Source organism: Dromiciops gliroides, chromosome 3 (assembly GCF_019393635.1).
Source record: "Dromiciops gliroides isolate mDroGli1 chromosome 3, mDroGli1.pri, whole genome shotgun sequence".
Taxonomy (NCBI): Eukaryota; Metazoa; Chordata; class Mammalia; order Microbiotheria; family Microbiotheriidae; genus Dromiciops; species Dromiciops gliroides.
This window is the reverse complement of record NC_057863.1, coordinates 360,040,907-360,057,826: the sequence shown is the minus strand read 5'-3', so window position 1 is coordinate 360,057,826 and position 16,920 is coordinate 360,040,907. Positions and strand designations below refer to the sequence as shown.

Below are 16,920 nucleotides of genomic sequence, written 5' to 3'. Positions count from 1 at the left end.
ATAATTAAGTGCCTACATATGGAAGCCAGTGTGCTAAGGTGTGTGTGTGTGTGTGTGTGTGTGTGTTTATTTTTTGGGCAGAGCAATGAGGGTTAAGTGACTTGCCCAGGGTCACACAGCTGGTAAATGTCAAGTGTCTGATTCCAGATTTGAACTCAGGTCCTCCTGAATCTAGGGCAGGTGCTTTATCCACCTGTAGGTATAATTAAATCCCTTTCTCTCCACAACCCATCCAACCTTTTACAAACAAATAGGTGAGATTGTTCTAAGTAGATTTCTGGTTTCCTTTCTAGGGAAGCAGGATATGCTGTGTTGCAACAGATTTTGGTAGTTTCATGTTGCTTTCTCTACAATGTAACATCTATCAAAACTTCCCTCTTGTAGATTAGATAATTTCCAGAGGATTTAAGTGATTTGCCCAAAGCAAGGTGGTTTGGCCTCAGATTTGCACTCTGTGAGTCAGAGGATCAAGTTTTGAGAACCAGCTCCAGCATACCCAAGCTAGATTTGGCCTGTGGTGGCTGGGTATTTAACCATTCTCACTTTCAGCTCCCTCAAATAGAAATGGAGCCTTACTCTCTGTATCTTTAAAGTGGGTATGTTACTTTAGGCACTGACCTTATAGAGTTGTGAAGAAAATTGCTTCTCAATTTCTAAAGGACTATATAGGGATAGGCACAGCCAGACAGTAAACATTCATTAAGACCCTCATATGATTTCATTGATATAGGGAAATCCCTGCTGGAGAAACTCCCTACACCAGGACAGGTGAGCACCTTTTCTACAGATGGAATACCTAGAGGTCACTTGAACCTAGGTGTTCTTGGCTTTGAGACTGGCTTTTTATTTATCGACTCTGCCACTCTGAATCTAGAGCACTGCTTAAATGTGACAAATGAATGCAGCTGTTATCCCGGTAGGGTTGGGCTATTGGCAGATTCATGTTGAAGAGCCTGGGACTTATTTTGGTCTTGAGGTAGAAGCATCTTCTCTTATCTTGAGCTTTTTTATTTCTTTAAACAGATCTACACTTTCATCTGGTTAGGAAGCTCCAGGTGAGGAATTCCCTCTACCAATATAGATGGGCAATTTCTCTGCAGCTCGGGATCTAGAGAGCTACCTGGGACAGTGAGAGGTTAAGCACCTTGCCCAGGGTCACACAATCAGCATGTAGCAGAGGTGAGACCAGCTCAGTAACCCGTATGCCACATTTCCTCTCTCTTCTAAAGCTGGGAAGTAGGGGGATGGTGAGATGGGCCTTGACTTCTGTTCAGATGCCAGCTGGGAATCAATTATCCTGCTTTGTCTTTTTCTTTTCTTCCTCAAACTCAATGCTGGCTTTGATTTCCTTCCCCCTAAAACTACAGTCATGCCTCCTTTCCCTGTTGCCTTTCACTCTTTCTACCATGGCTGCTGCTGCCCCACTGGTAGGCCTGTTTATGGTGCACGTACCCAGATTGTTGAGCTGTCTGAGAACTCCTTGCATTGCCGTATTTCTCCATCACCAGCTGTCCCTTGCTGGAGTCTGAGCTGGAAAACAATTAGTCAGGACTCACATATGTGCCAGGAATGGGAAGACATGTTGGCTGCAAGGTCAAGATGGAACTGAATCTGTGACTGCCATTGGTCTTCATTGCCTACTTCAGCTTCCACAACTAATGGCTTCAGGGTAAGCATAGAAGATTTCATGAACTTAAAAAAATTATAATCATATTGCAATATAATTGGTTTCCTCATTATTCTACTTTTTAAAATTTTATGTATTAAAAACATTATTCTGAGAAGGGATCTATAGGCTTTGCCAGACTCCCAACAGGCTCCACATTACAGCAAAGGTTGAGCACCCCTGAATTAAGGGGCATTTGCCTGGTGGACAGGTTTCCGATTGCCTGGATTGAAAGCTTGTTTCCCCAGACCTGTGGGCAGCCGGCCTCCCTCCACACCAAGGAAAGCCAGTTAAATACCAAAATTTGTACATTCTAACGAGGTTCAAGGGTGTCTAAGTCCTGCCCTCCTGCTCTAAGTCTCTTCATGTGTATAGATTTTCTTTTCTTTTCTTTCTCTCAAATGAGACGGCCATCTATTCCCCAGCATAGAAATTCAAACCTGACAGGCAAGTCTGAGGAGAGAGAACCAATGTTATCTCTGCTTTGAACAGGGCTTTTACTGTTCCATTGTTGCAAGTGAATCATTCAGCCTTCTTTATGACAGAATAACCCAGACCCAAGAGGAGGCAGGGATACTTTCTTTTATTTCAGATGGCCTTTGGGTTCCTCTTTCGCTGTTATAAACTTAATTGCTTCCTATGTGTTTGTCTGGCAAATAGGGCCTGGTTACCTTCCACCTGCTTCAAGCCAGGCCAATAACTCCTTCAGTTTTGCTTTGTAGACAAGAGGAAGGTTTGGATTGAGAGAAAGTATTTTTGTTTTTTATCTCTGGCTTCCTTAGAATTAAACACACATTGGGCATGAAACTACCTGCTAGGGAGTTCACTCCTAGGGTGTGAAGAAGGAAGGAGCATTGTGTGTTAAAGCTGGGCTTTCCAGGGCACTGAGGTACAAGTGAGTGTGCTTGGAAGTTTTCCTTCATTAAATGCTGGATGGTAAACAGAAAATGATCACACTGCCCAAAGTGCTAGTGCAGATTCATGGCCTTATCCCCCAAGCTGGAAGATATAGGCCCAATGTTTTCATGACCTTTTTGTAGTTTTAAAGGAACTAGCTCATCCCGGGCTTATTGCTTTGTATTGTGCTTTGTTCCTTTTTCTTTTTGGTTTTATAACCAAGGCTTCAGGAAGGCAGTAATTCAGAGTTTATGAAAACCCCTCCCTGTTTTCAGACTATTGCTTAATGACGACTAGCATACTTTGCTCCAGGCTGTCTGTTGGCAAAGGTGATCTGAACCTGGGAATGTTTTTTAAATAATTAGAAAACATATTTACTCTCGGCATTTGTTAGAATTTGATGCACTCATATGGCAACTTCGGAAACTTTGTGGTCTTGATTATCTTTTTTTATTTAGGTTGCTTTTCAAATGTCTTAAAAAGAAAAGAATCCTTTTTCTTTATGAGGTTAATAGCAGCTATAAAGAGTTTCTTCTGAAACCTCACCTCACAGTCAGTTGGTCAACACACATTTAAGTGCCCGTGTGTCCACCATTGGGCTAGTCACTGAAAATACAGACAAAACTAAAATTGTATCTACTTTGAGGAAGCTTACATTCGATCAATAGATAGAATGCACGAATATAAACATTATATGGAAAAGGATAGGGACTGAAAGTGTGATTTCATTAATATAAGGAATACCCAAAGGAGGAAAATCTATCAGTTCAGGTCGGCACCTTCTCTGAAATTTAAGTATTAGAGTCACCTTGAGTTAGTTAATTGACTTGCCTAGGGTCCTATAGACAGTATGCATCAAAGGTAGCCTTGCACAAAGCTTGCTCTCGCTCGCGCTCTCTCTCTCTCTCTCTCTCTCTCTCTCTCTCTCTCTCTCTCTCTCTCTCTCTCTCTCTCTCACACACACACACACACACACACACACACACACACAGAGCTGGGGGAATCAGGGAAAGCTTTATTTTGAAAGCAGTACTTGAGCTGAATTTCAAAAGAAGCTATGGATTCTAAGAGGCAGAAGTGAAGAAGGAGTGCATTCTAGGCATGGGAAACAGCTAGTACAAAGACATGGAGATGAGAGGTATGAGGTGTCATGTGAGAGAAGCAGCAAAAAGGCCATTTAAGCTTGACTAGAGGTGTTAAACTCAAGGGCAGAAACCATAATAAAACGTGTGTGTGTGTATGTGTATACCTAGAAGAAAGGTCTTAGCCTACTACACACACATACACACACCGCTAGCTGTATGTTTATATATATATGTATACATGTGTGCATACATATACACATACACACATACATAGATAGACATATACACATATATACTTACACATGCATATACACACATCCCCAGAAAAAAGGTTTTAGCCTACCACACATACATGTGCACACGTACATGTACATATAAATACACATGTACATATGTTTGTATGCATATACATACACATATCTCTATCTATCTCTATTTCTGTCTCTTGCTATCTATCTCTATATTTCTCATGGCTACATTGCAGCATGTGGACTGTTCCCCTGTGGTCCTTCACTCTTGCTCTGGTGACTAGTCAGCTTCCTTCTCCATCTCTTAGACAATATCTTTCATGTCATTTCTTGCACATCGTTGTCAGGTAATAACAATAGCATGAATTTGTATAGTTTTTCATCATTTCATAGTGCTTATATATATATATATATATGTATGTATGTTCTATATATGTTCTCACTTGATCCTTACACACACTCAGTGAAGTAGATAGCACAAATGTAATTATCCCCATTTTTCAGATGAGACAACTGAGACTCAGAAAGGTTCAATGATTTGCCCATTGTCATATAGCGAGTGAAGATCAGAATTGGGATCTGAACCTACTTCATCTGACTCCTAGTCCTAGACTGTTTTTTCCTTTGATATAAGGATAAAACTATGCTGCATTTGAATTTCAAATGTGCTTTGCACAACTCTGTGGTCAGATACTTTGATCTAAGCTTACTTTGTTGGCACAATAGCAACAACATCTCCAAACCCTATATTTAAAGTTGTATTCAAACCTGATGCCAACACAGTGTATACCTTACTTGCAAAGCTTTCCCTGTAAGACTTGTGCCTATAACTAACTGTGTGTGTGTGTGTGTGTAGGGGGTGGGGTATTGTTTCACTTTTCTGAAAGAGGCTTTATTAGTGAGAGTTAAGGCCTTATCTCCTAAGCTAGCACTTGGGGAGTGGGGGTAGCTAAATTTGGGCAGAAAGACATTTGGCAGATGATCTGAAATTTAGTTTATACTTTCCCAGCAGTACAGGACTCAAGGTGATAGTTACCTGACTCTGAAGGAGGTCCTATGAATGACTCATTTTAATGCATTTAATTTAGCTAGTCTGTTAACACTTTAATTTGAGAACTTTTGGTGACACACAGACTTTTGTGATTTGTGAGATGATGGGGTGGTGTTGTTTTGGGGTTTTTTTGTCATCACCTACATCTAGTATTTACTTGGTCAGTCATTGAGCATTTATTTAGTGTTCATAACTGCCAGGGACTGTACTAAGTACTGGCAATACAATGAAAGGCAAAAAAGGGGGGGTGCAATTTAGTTATTGGCTGCAGGGTTTAGAAACCCTTGAACCGAGGTGGATTGACATAATTGCAAAATTGTTGTTGAATTGTGAAATAGGCATTTGCTCTAGGAATTCTAGGTTTGAGGGGCCCCAAAGTTCCATTTTGCTTCATAAATTCTATTGTTATGCTTTCTCATCGAAGGGGACCCATTGCTACTGTGTTGTTTCAGGACCGTACCTGGTTTTAATCTGACTCAAAGTTTGAAAGTTATAGTGGTTAAGTTACACCAAGACCTTGCCCTTCCAGGAACTTAGTCTAGAAATCAGAGGAGGGAAACACAGATTGTTAGAAAATCACTGTAAAATTCCTCTATAGCAGAAATTTCCATATAAATTTCCAAGCATTCCTTTTTAGGGACCATTCGCCTAAAGTAATATTTGACTACTATTGAAGCATAAGTAAATAATTTGTACTGTTGCAATTGATTTTTATAGCATTTTATTCACTAATAAAGAAGTTTAATAATAAAATGTATATGTTCAATACAACAAACATTTATTAAGTACTAGACACTGGGCATTTATAGAGAGATATGACAGGCCCTGCCCTCAGTGAGTTTATAATTCAGTGGAGGAGAGAATCTCATTTATATAAATAATAACAATTGAAGGGAGGGTATGGGAAGGGGGAAGGGAAAGTCTAGACAAAGTATCCAGAGAAATTTGAGGATAGGAAGGCCAATTTCATTTGCATGAAAAAGGCTTCTTGTTGGAGGTGGCACCTTTGACCTTGATGGAAGGGGAAGGATTTGAACAGATGGAACCCGGAGGAGGAGGAGCCCATTTCAGGCAGATCTATTTATGTCAAAAATAAGATTAGAGTGTTGAATATGGAGAATGAAAAGACATTCCTCAGTAGAGACATTCTTAAAACATGACTTTTGAAGTGAAAAATCTATAAAATGGAAATCTTTTTATTTATTTCTAACCTTGGTTATTGATTCAGATGAAGAATGAATGATCTTAGTTCCCATGACCTTAACACATACCAATATCTTTCACAGTTATTACCCCCATTAGTGAATGATATTTATTTATCCCATTGGGTCTAAGATACTGGATTACATAAGTGACACCTAAAGTAAGTGAAATAACAAATCAAAATTGAAGGAGGAGAGGGCAGCTAGGTGGTACAGTGAATAGAGCACCGGCCCTGGAGTCAGGAGTACCTGAGTTCAAATCCGGCCTCAGACACTTAACACTTACTAGCTGTGTGACCCTGGGCAAGTCACTTAACCCCAATTGCCTCACTAAAAAAAAAATTGAAAGAGGAGAACCTCTTTATTTAATATTTATTGACCTCCTACTTGGTGCAATACAACCTCTTAAATCAAGTAGTCCTACTGCAAAATTTTCTTCTTCACTTATAAATGTTTTTGGTAGCTAGGTGGTGCAGTAGATGGTACTATTTGGTACCTAGGTGGAAATTTAGTAACTAGGTGGAGCACTGGGCTTGGAATCAGGAAGTGGCCTCATTCACTAGTTCTAGTACCTTGGGCAAGTCAATTAACCTTTGCCTCTCTCCATTTCCTAGTCTGTAAAATGGACATGATACTAATGGCACTTATTTCTCATTGTTGCTGTGAGGATAAATAAATAATATTTGTAAAGCACTTGGCAGACCTTACAAGTGCTATATAAAATGCTAGCTAATGTTATTTTTAACCTCTATTTTCTTATACTTAACCTCAGACGCTGTCTTTTATCAATACATTCCAAATGTACAGCTATCTCTATCTCTGTCTTCTTTGCAATAGAAGTTTGAACACAACTTTAAATATAGGGTTTGGGAATGTTAGACTGGAAAATAACATTGATTTATTTGTTTTGCTTTCTGCCAGCCTGAGAAACCTGTTTCATCAGGTAATGAACAACTGTTCTCCTCCCAACCAGTAACTTCCAGGGAGAAATTACTCATCCTAGCATTAAAATTCCTCCAAATCATCTCTTCCTCTTCACATTGAATTAAAGGTTATGTCTTTGACTAGTCGACAGCCATTAAAAGTCGGGATTTTGGTTTGGCCATTTCTCTGTGAATATATTTTTATGTTAAATGAAGGGGTTAGGTGAGGCAACCTTTAAGGTCCTTTCATCTCTAAGCTATGTATTGTTTTAGTGTATGAATTTTTGCTTTCTCTCTCTTTCTACATGGCATATAGATAAAAGGAAATTGGGCAGGGGCAGCTAGGTGTCTCAGTGGATAAAGCACCAGCCCTGGATTCAGGAGTACCTGAGTTCAAATCTGGCTTCAGACACTTGACACTTACTAGCTATGTGAGCCTGGGCAAGTCACTTAACCCCCATTGCCCCACCAAAAAAAAGAAAAAAAAAGGAAATTGGTCAAAGAACTTCTGAATAATTAGTGTGGCATGCTATATAGGAAAGAAGGCCTCCTTTGCTGACTAGTATTGTGTACTAGAGTATCACCATAGCTATTAAAATATATTGGGGCAGCTAGGTGTTGCAGTGTTTGGAGCACTGGGCCTACAGTCAGAAACACTCATCCTCCTGAATTCAAATCTGGCTCCAGACACTTATTAGCTGTAAGTTACTTAGCCCTATTAGCCTTAGTTTCCTCATCTGCAAAATGAGCTAGAGAGGGGCAGCTAGGTGGTGCAGTGGATAGAGCACCGGCCCTGGATTCAGGAGTACCTGGGTTCAAATCCAGCCTCAGACACTTAACACTTACTAGCTGTGTGACCCTGGGCAAGTCACTTAACCCCAATTGCCTCACTAAAAAAAAAAATGAGCTAGAGAAAGAAATAGCAAACCACTCCAATATCTCTGCCAAGAAAACCCCAAATGAGGTCACAGAGAGTAAGACACAACTGAAAAATGACTCAATAACAAGAAAAATTAAAATACAATTGCTATGTTAGTGGCTCCTCACTTTCTTGCTCTTGTTTCTGTGGTATATCTACCACTTAGAGCATAAATAAATGGTAGAGGATCTTAAGTTCAATTTATTAAGTTCCTAGTGTATATAAAGCATATAAGTACATATATATTTTATATAATGGTATATTTGTATATGTGTATATATATACACTAAGTATATATTTATACTTTTATACATACACATATATACAAATACACATACATACATACATGTATACCAGAGAGAGAGAGACAGAGAGATAGAGATACAGAGATGGAAAGAAATTGGGTGAGAGAGTGGGTGAGAGAGAGAGAGAGAGAGAGAGAGAGAGAGAGAGAGAGAGAGAGAGAGAGAGAGAGAGAGAGAAAGAGAGAGAGAGAGTAATTTCAGAGAGAGATGTTCTAGCAGGCCAGGGAAGGGCTTTTAGGGTGTGTGTAGGCCTCCATCAATCAAGTACGACCATGGATCAGCACCTTGAAGAGCCACAGGCCACAATGTGGCTGTGCAGTCCGATGTGGGAGCCACAGCTCCTGAGTAACTTATAACTGGCAACTGCTGCATCCTGTGTTGTATCTACCCCATGAGGAGTAGCTGGAGTGTCCTCTCCAGGGCGCTGGCCTGGGTGGATCAATTGGAGAACAAGCTGTTGCCCATGTAGCAGGTTTCCCCTCTCCTCAACATTGGTGTATCCAAAAGAGAGGCAGAGCCAATACAATTTGGCACCAGTGCCTCCGCAGGAGTTGCCAGAGGGATGTGATGTCCAACATCCAACTGCCTAAAGGACTCTGACTCCTGATTTTTCCTGGGGGTTAACTCCCGAAGCCTTTCCCATATATGGGTATAGCTGAAAGGCATCAGAGGTTTAAAATCAGGGTTTCCTTCCCCTAGGCAGGTTGCCTGTCAAGGCTAACGAGCCCCACCTGCCCGAAGCGACTGGGTTTAAGGTGCCAGTGACTGGCCTTCGCCCCTTCTCCTGTTAGTGGGAACAGTTCTGCCATGAGAACTTTTAGGGTAGAGAATAGAGTTCAGGGTGAGGAGCTCGGGCCAGGAAAGATTTCCTCACAACCCTGGATTGGAGCTTCATCTTGAAGGAAACCAGGGAAGCTAGGAGGTGGACGTGTATATAATGAAGATTATAGGCATTAGAGACAGTCAATGAAAAGAAATGGCCAGATGGGAGATTTAATATCGTGTGTAAGGAATACAAGTAGTCCAGTGTGCTGGATCCTAGAGTGTGCAGATAACTGAAAAGGTAGGAAGGACCAGATTATGAAGAGCTTTAAAAGGAAAAAGTAGGAGTGTATGTATATAGAAGCTATCTGATATTATGGTTGATACTTTTCATCTTGTATTATCATAACTGGATAGGACATTGTGATTAAAAATTCAAGGCTGAGTTGGATATACTACTAGGCAGAATAGACATTGAAATATCTAATCTATCTGAAGGATATCATATCTTTTATTAAATGGCAAGAGAAACTTGGGCTTGAGTTGGATATTTGAGAAGTTTTAATTCCACAAAATAAGAATAGCACTTGTTGTCCAGTTATTCAGTTGTATCTTACTCTTTGTGATCCCCTGGGCTTTAGCACACCAGGCCTTTCTATTTTCCACTATCTGTTGAAGTCTATCCAAGTTCATGTTCATTGTTTCCATGACATTATCATATCCATCTCATTCTCTGCCATCCCCTTTTCTTTTTATCTTCAATCTTTCCCTGCATCAGGGGCTTTTCCAACGAGTCCTATCTTCTCATTGTGTGGCCAAAGTAGTTACGCTTCAGTTTCAGTATTTGATCTTCCAGTGAATAGACTGAATTAATTTCTTTAAGTATTGACTTATTTGATCTCCTTCCTGTCCAAGGTACTCTCAGAAATAATTTGAAAGCATCAATTCTGTGGTGCTCAGCTTTCCTTATAGTCCAATTCTCATAGCCATACATTGCCAATGGAAAAACTATAGTGTTGACTATACAGACCCTTGTCAGCAAGGTGATGTCTCTGCTTTTTAGTATATTGTCCTTTCTTCCAAGGAGCAAGCGTCTTTTAATTTCATGGCTGCAGTCACCATCTGCAGTTATCGTTGAGCCCAAGAATATAAAATCTAGCATTGCTTCTATTTCTTCTCCCTCTATTTGCCAGGAAGTAATGGAACTGGTTGCTAAGATCGTAGTTTTTTAAAAGAATTTTAAAACATTTTTTATGTTAAACTTCAAGTCAGTTTTTACACTTTCTTGTTTCAGTAATGTCTTATTTTTCCCATATCTCCTCCAATACTTGTCATTCTGCTTTTCTGTCCTATTAGTCGATCTAATAGGCATGAAGTAGTACCTCAGAAATATTTTAGTTTGAATAAAGTAATTTTGTGTGTGTGTGTGTGTGTGTGTCTTTAGGCAATTGGGGTTAAGCAAGTGCCCAGGGTCAAACAGCTAGTAAGTTTCCTGAGGTCACATTTGAACACATGTCCTCCAGACTCCAGGACCAGTATTCTATCCACTGTACCACCTAGCTGTTTGCTCCCTACTCCCTTTCACCCTCATCAAAAGGCTTCTTAATTCTTCACTCTTCCACAAAAGCACACAACATCCATGAGAAGAATGACCACAAACTTAAGAGGACACTGCTAGTGAGACATATGTTGTTAAAGCCCCTCACACCTTTGTTGCTGTAGGGCCCCTCTGCCCTTTCTCTTCTCAGTGTGTTCCTGTGCTGCTTTCCCCTGGGTGCAGCATTTCTGCTGCAGCAGGTTGTTCAGCTGCCCTTCCCGGGGTTCCTCCTCTCCACAGTTGAAGCTCAGCTGCCAGAGCTAGTTATCTCTTGAATTCTTACTCTACTCTTTTCTCTGTGACCACAGATCACACTCTTTGAAGTAAGTTGCTTCTTGTGTCCCTCTTCTGGTTCTGCTGCCTCCTGCTAGGTGGCTAGTTCCATTACAAGATTCCCCTGACTTTTGGGGGAGGGAAGGGAGGGAAGAGAAGGGCACCGACCTCTGGTAACAGCTCAGAGGCAACATTAAATTCCTGCTTTGGATGCTCTTTGGGGTTGGCAAGCTTAAGTTTCATAAAGGCCAATCTTCTGCTAGCCAATGGCCAATTTCCCTTCTAATTCTACTAGAAAGAACTTCATATTTCACAAAGCGATAACAAGACAAGTCTTTGCACTCAATGCAATCATTTAATAGCAGGGATGTGTTGTAGCCAGCTTCAACCAGGAGCCAATTGTTAAAATTTTCAATGTGGGTATTTATACCTCAGGAATTAAGCAAATACTATAAAGCAGGGCTTGGAGTATTTTTATAATTGTCTAGACTTAAGAAAGTGATGAAGAAAATGGGAATATTGTAGATTAAACTTAAAAGAATTTCTTGTGATTTTCAGAGAGCCAGTTGTTCAATGTTAACCAGTACACCCCTGCTTAGTACCTACTGTTATCTGTAATCTTCCCCCTTATTTTCCGTGATTACATCAAATGAGAGGGAGGAGAAAGGGGATAGAGCAATTCCCCTCTACTGCACAATCAACAACGTCTGCTGTAAAAAAAAAAGCTTAAGTCTATGTATTGTCTCTGATCCCTTTTCTATACACATAGATTTTTTTTTACCATATATATCTGCTAAGATCTATATATAAAAGGGATAGGGTTTTGTTTTGTTTTGTTTTTGTTGGTTTTTTGGGTGAGGCAATTGGGGTTAAGTGACTTGCCCAGGGTCACACAGCTAGTGTCTGAGGCTGGATTTGAACTCAGGTCCTCCTGACTCCAGGGCCAGTGCTCTATCCACTGCACCACCTAGCTGCCCCTTTAAAAGGGGTAGTTTTATAAATGAGGACATGCATAAGAAATTAATAGATCTCGAAATCCTTAGTTCTCTGTGCCCTGCCTACATGTAATGTTCTCTGACCAATGACATGATCTTTCCCTTAAGAAAAGGGAATAGTCTTTGAAGGCTACGTCAGTTCTGTAATAACAGTGGGAGCCCATGACCCATTGCTACTAACTGATAAGCTGTTAGTGTTCTAAATGCTGGGACCCCTGGTTTGTTGTGGACACAAAAACACAAGACTTACTCAGGGAAAATTCAGCCATGTTCCCTGAGTGGAGACACCAAGAGAACACAAGGACACAGGAGAAAAAGCTCTTGTGGAGTTCAGACTGTGATTACTTCTCTATCTCAACTGTGGAAAAAAATGTCTCTCTTCCTTTTTACTTATTTATTCTGTGCTAGCCAAGTTATTATGAAGAACACCAAGAAAATCCAGCAATTCCTCAGGGCTCAAGTACACAACTGATTGGAAGCCTCCATGTCTGTGCCCTTCCAGACCCTGTGGCTCCCACTCCTAAGCCTCAGCTCTGCTGCTTTTTCTGAACTCATAACTACATCCTGGAGGCAGATTTTTAGATTGTGAACTTCTCCAGGGCAAGGGGCATTTGTTCTGGGCTGCCCTGAAACAGGGGGAGGTAGTACTATACACAGAGCACCTTAATAGATGCCCTTTGACTGACTTTATTTTTACGAGGTCCATGATTTCTGGATTGAAATATATGGGCTGCACGATAACAAATGCAGGGGAAACACACCAGGTCTTTAATCCTGGTCATGGCCGAGCCCAATAAGAAAGATGGTGCCTTCAACCTTAAGGCATTCTGATAGTATTTTCTCTGATTTATTTTCTTTTTCACAACCAAGAAGCAAATAAAATATTTTATCACCTTTTGGGTAGACTTGGTGTCTTTTTCTTCATTTCATTGCTTACTGGGTCTATAAAAACCCCTTCTCTTTCTGTTTTTAATAATTTAAGCATAGGCATCTGCTGGCTCCTTCACATTTAAACTCAGATTTCTTTTCTCATGCAAGGTGTTTCAAGCTTCAGGAAAAGCAGACCTGTGTGTGTGTGTGTGTGTGTGCCGAAAATATGCACATGTCTGAGATGACATACAACAGACAGGGAGAGGCTTTGAATAATAGCTATAAAACATGTCTTTGAATGTCATCCTTCGTGAAGCAGATATTTAAGAAGATGCTAGGCAGTTAGGAATTGGGGAAGAAAAGGAGAGTAACTTTTATGTATTGGTTTAAGGGAAAAGAGGACTACTGTAATAATAGCTCACATTCATAAATTCATAAAGGGCTTTCCCACAATAACCCTGTGAGATAGATAGTACAGGTTATAATTCCCCTCATTTTACAAATGAAGAAACTAAGGCTGAGAGAGGAGAGATGATAGCACAGTCATACCATTACTCTCAAAGCTGGGACTCAAAACCCATTGTCCTAGTATACACAGTCTTTCCATTGTCACCATCTTTTCATTGAAATGTGCCAAATGATTGATGACACTCTACCATGAAAACAAGTTGTCTGTTGTGTGAGGATTGTCTTTAGAATAAATTAGAAATCTCAATCTATGAGCTGCTTGACCAATGATTCTAAGAAATGAAGGTAAGGAGTGAGTACTTCTCAGTGTATGCTAGGTTCTTTGTTTAACAGCTGACCATACCTTATAAACATAGCTTCACCCCGTATTTTCAGTATCTCTGCTTGTGGTAAGTTGTCAGTAACAACATGTTCCCAGCTTAGTCATCTTGATTGCAATAATATCTACTTTTTATTACAGATGTTAATAAGAATATAGTATAAATAATAGTATTAGTGATATATTAGTGATAGAAATAGCATAACTGTCTACAGGTGGGCAACTGTGGGTGCACAGAGTTCAGTTTTGTGTAATATAAGAGAAAAGTCTTATTAAATTGTAGTTGAAAAATAGTAATTGCTAGCATTTATATGTACTTCAAGGTTTGCAAAGCCCTTTGCAGATATTATGTGAGCCTCATGCAAACTTAAGATCATAGATATTTAGCTAAAATGGACCCTATAAGAGGCCATCTAGTCCAACCTCTTCATTTTAAAGTTTAAGAAACTGAGGCACACAAGGATAAGATCACTTGCCAGAGGTTAGACTAGTAGGAAGCATCAGAGTTGAGATTCAGACCCAGTTCATTCCTCAGACTCCAAACTCAACAGTCTTTCCACTGTTGAAACCTTGCCTCATGTCATGGTTCTGGGTATTTCAAGGGATGTTATCTAAGCACCAACGACTCCTGCTCAGCTTCCTCTCCTTCTGTCCCCACATGAATCACAGAATATCAGAGTTGGGTGATAATGATCCAGCACATGAGAATGAGAAGGAGTGGTCATACAGTAGGAGAAGAACCAAGAGAGTAGTACCAGGGAAATTCCGAGAGGAAAGAACATCCAGGAGGCATAGAGTGGTCAACAGATGCTGATGAAAGTTCAGAAAGTCAGCTGTTTCCATTACTGGCCAAGTCCAGATGCTAAGAAATCATAGATATTTCATTGCTTTCCATTCTGCTGCCTAGAAATACAATTTCTTCTCTTTCCTGTGACAGTTTCAGATTTTTTTGAAGATCACAGTCAAGTCCCTTTTGTCTTCTCTTCTCTAAGAAAAATATTTTCATTTGCCTCAACTTTTTATTCTATGATATAATTTCCAGACCCTTTATTATTGTGGTAGTGATCCTGAATAAACAGTTATTAATTGCAGTGCACTGGGGACCCAAAGATGATGGTCCCTGTCCTCAAGAAACTTACACTAAGGGGAAAACACCACAAAACTAGGTAAGTATGAGAAAAGGTAGAGTGTTATGAGTACAGAGGAGAGACCATTCAGAGTATTCTAGGAACATGTGAGGAAAGGGAGTATGATTCTCCCTGGGAGAATCAGGAAAGAGAAAACCAGGAGGTGACACCTGATCTTCTGTTCTAATGAGAGCAAAGGAAATAAGCATTTATGTGGTGACTCAGATGTGCCAGGAACTATGCTAAGTACTTTATAAATATCTCATTTAATCCTCACAAGAATCCTGTGAGGTAGGTATTATTATTACTCCCATTTTAAAGGTGAAGAAACTGAGACAAGTTAAGAGGTTAAATGACATGTCCAAGGTCACAAAGGTAGTAAGTGTCTGAGGCTGGATTTGAACTCAGGTCTTCATGACTCTAGGTCTAGCACTCGATCCTGTGCTCTACCTAGGTGCCTAGAAAAATAAGGATGCTTTCTCTTAGGTAGAAATGAGTAGGACATCCATTTGGGATATAAGGGATAGCTTGTACAAATGAAAGGATGAAGGAGATGGCATCTAGGGTTCAATCCAGAGCTAATCCAGTTTGGACAATGCACATTTATTAAAAACTTGCTATATGGAGACACAAATACAAGCAAAAAAGAAAAACAAATAATTTGAAACAAGACTGAGCGAAGTGGGTGAGAGTCAGATTGTGGAGACCCTGAAGAGCCGGGCTTTGGTGTATGTTTGTTTACCCATGTTCACCAAAGGTTGTTGACAAAGGGTCAAGCCAGAAAGTATTCTGTTAGCTAGGAGAAGGATGGATTAAAGAAACCTGAGACAAGGCTCAGGGAGACCAATTTAGGGATAATTTGCAATGGTCCAGGATAGAAGCAATGAGTATATCAGCATGACAGTATTATCGTTGGAGAGATGTTCAATGTCTTTATAATAATATCATGTTCACAGCTAGTCATTACACTTCAGATTTCCTCTGACTAGACCTGATTTTAGTGTGACTATTAAAACCCCTGGTCTGGATGCTACACTTCCATCAATGTAGCCTAAGATGGCATGAGTTTTTTAGTAGACATACCACTTCTTTGATTCATATTCAGTTTGTGATCAAATAAACACCTGGGGGTATTTTCAACAGTTGGGTCATAGAATCAGAGCCTTGTTGCTGAAAGAGACCCTAGAGGTCTTCTATCCAACCCGCCTTGGTTCTCATATAGTTGAGAAAACCCAGGTCAAGAGATATTATTTAAGAAAAGAAAAAGAGACATTAGGTGATTTGCTCAAGGTCACACAGATAGTAAATGTCAATGTCAGAATTTGAACATTCTCCAATTTCAGATAGCGAGCTCTTTCCTTTGTCCCCTCAGTAACGTTTTGGAGAATCAACATGTATTACTTTATGTCACTTTGTTAAATGTAAATTTACTGGTTTTGGTACTTTCTCCCCAACTTACTGAGATGACCTTAGAGATATCTTGATCCATTTCTATCATATAGTTCATTAGTTTTACTTCTTGGTTAGGTAACATTTGAATTTTTGAGAAAGTATACTATCTTTATCTTCATATAAGTCATGCATTAAAAAATATATTGAATGGGGCAGGGCTAAGAGCAGAGCAGTATGGCATACTTATAGAGACTTGCCTCCATCAACATACTTTGCATGTGTGGGTCAACTAGCTGGAAATCCATTTTCTTATACTATCTCCCAGGCCACATTTTTCTATTCTGTCCATAAGGATTTCATAAGAAACTTTGTGAAATGCCTTGCTGAAATTGAGATGTATTTCTATCAAACCATAGGAATAGGAACTGAATCTGTGATTTCATTAGTCTAGGGAACTCCCAGGTAAAGAAACTCTCTACCATAGTGGTATGATATGGTCTTGGAGACTTATGGTCTTAGAAAGTGGCCTAGAGCAGGGCTTCTTAAACTTTTTCCACTTGACTCCTTTTCGCCTGAAAAATTTTTATGAGACACTGAGTATATCAGTAGATAAAATAAGTAATAGTAACTTTTTACTGTTGCCAAATTTTTCCCAACCCCCACATTCAGTTACATGACCCCAAATGGGGTAGCTACCCACAGTTTAAGCAGCTTTGGCCTGGAGCACTGAGAAGTTAAATAACTTGTCAATAACTTTATTGACTTGTAGTCAATAAAGATAGAACTTCAAATCAGGTCTTCCTAGCTTCAGGGCCAACTTT

At 39.9% G+C, this 16,920-nt stretch overlaps 1 protein-coding gene across 4 annotated transcripts in view; it reads left to right on the top strand.

The window, feature by feature from the left end:
* The window catches only part of LYPD6B (LY6/PLAUR domain containing 6B), a 244,652-nt gene that overhangs the window by 176,421 nt on the left and 51,311 nt on the right, over nt 1-16,920 (top strand). The window contains exons 1-2 of one of the 4 annotated variants that reach the window (XM_043995443.1): nt 1,088-1,179; nt 1,509-1,669. The exons of the other annotated variants lie outside the window; for them this stretch is intronic. The gene's annotated coding sequence lies outside the window, so the exon portion shown is untranslated. Of the gene's footprint in view, nt 1-1,087; nt 1,180-1,508; nt 1,670-16,920 lie in introns of those variants that run through there. 4 annotated transcript variants of the gene reach the window in all.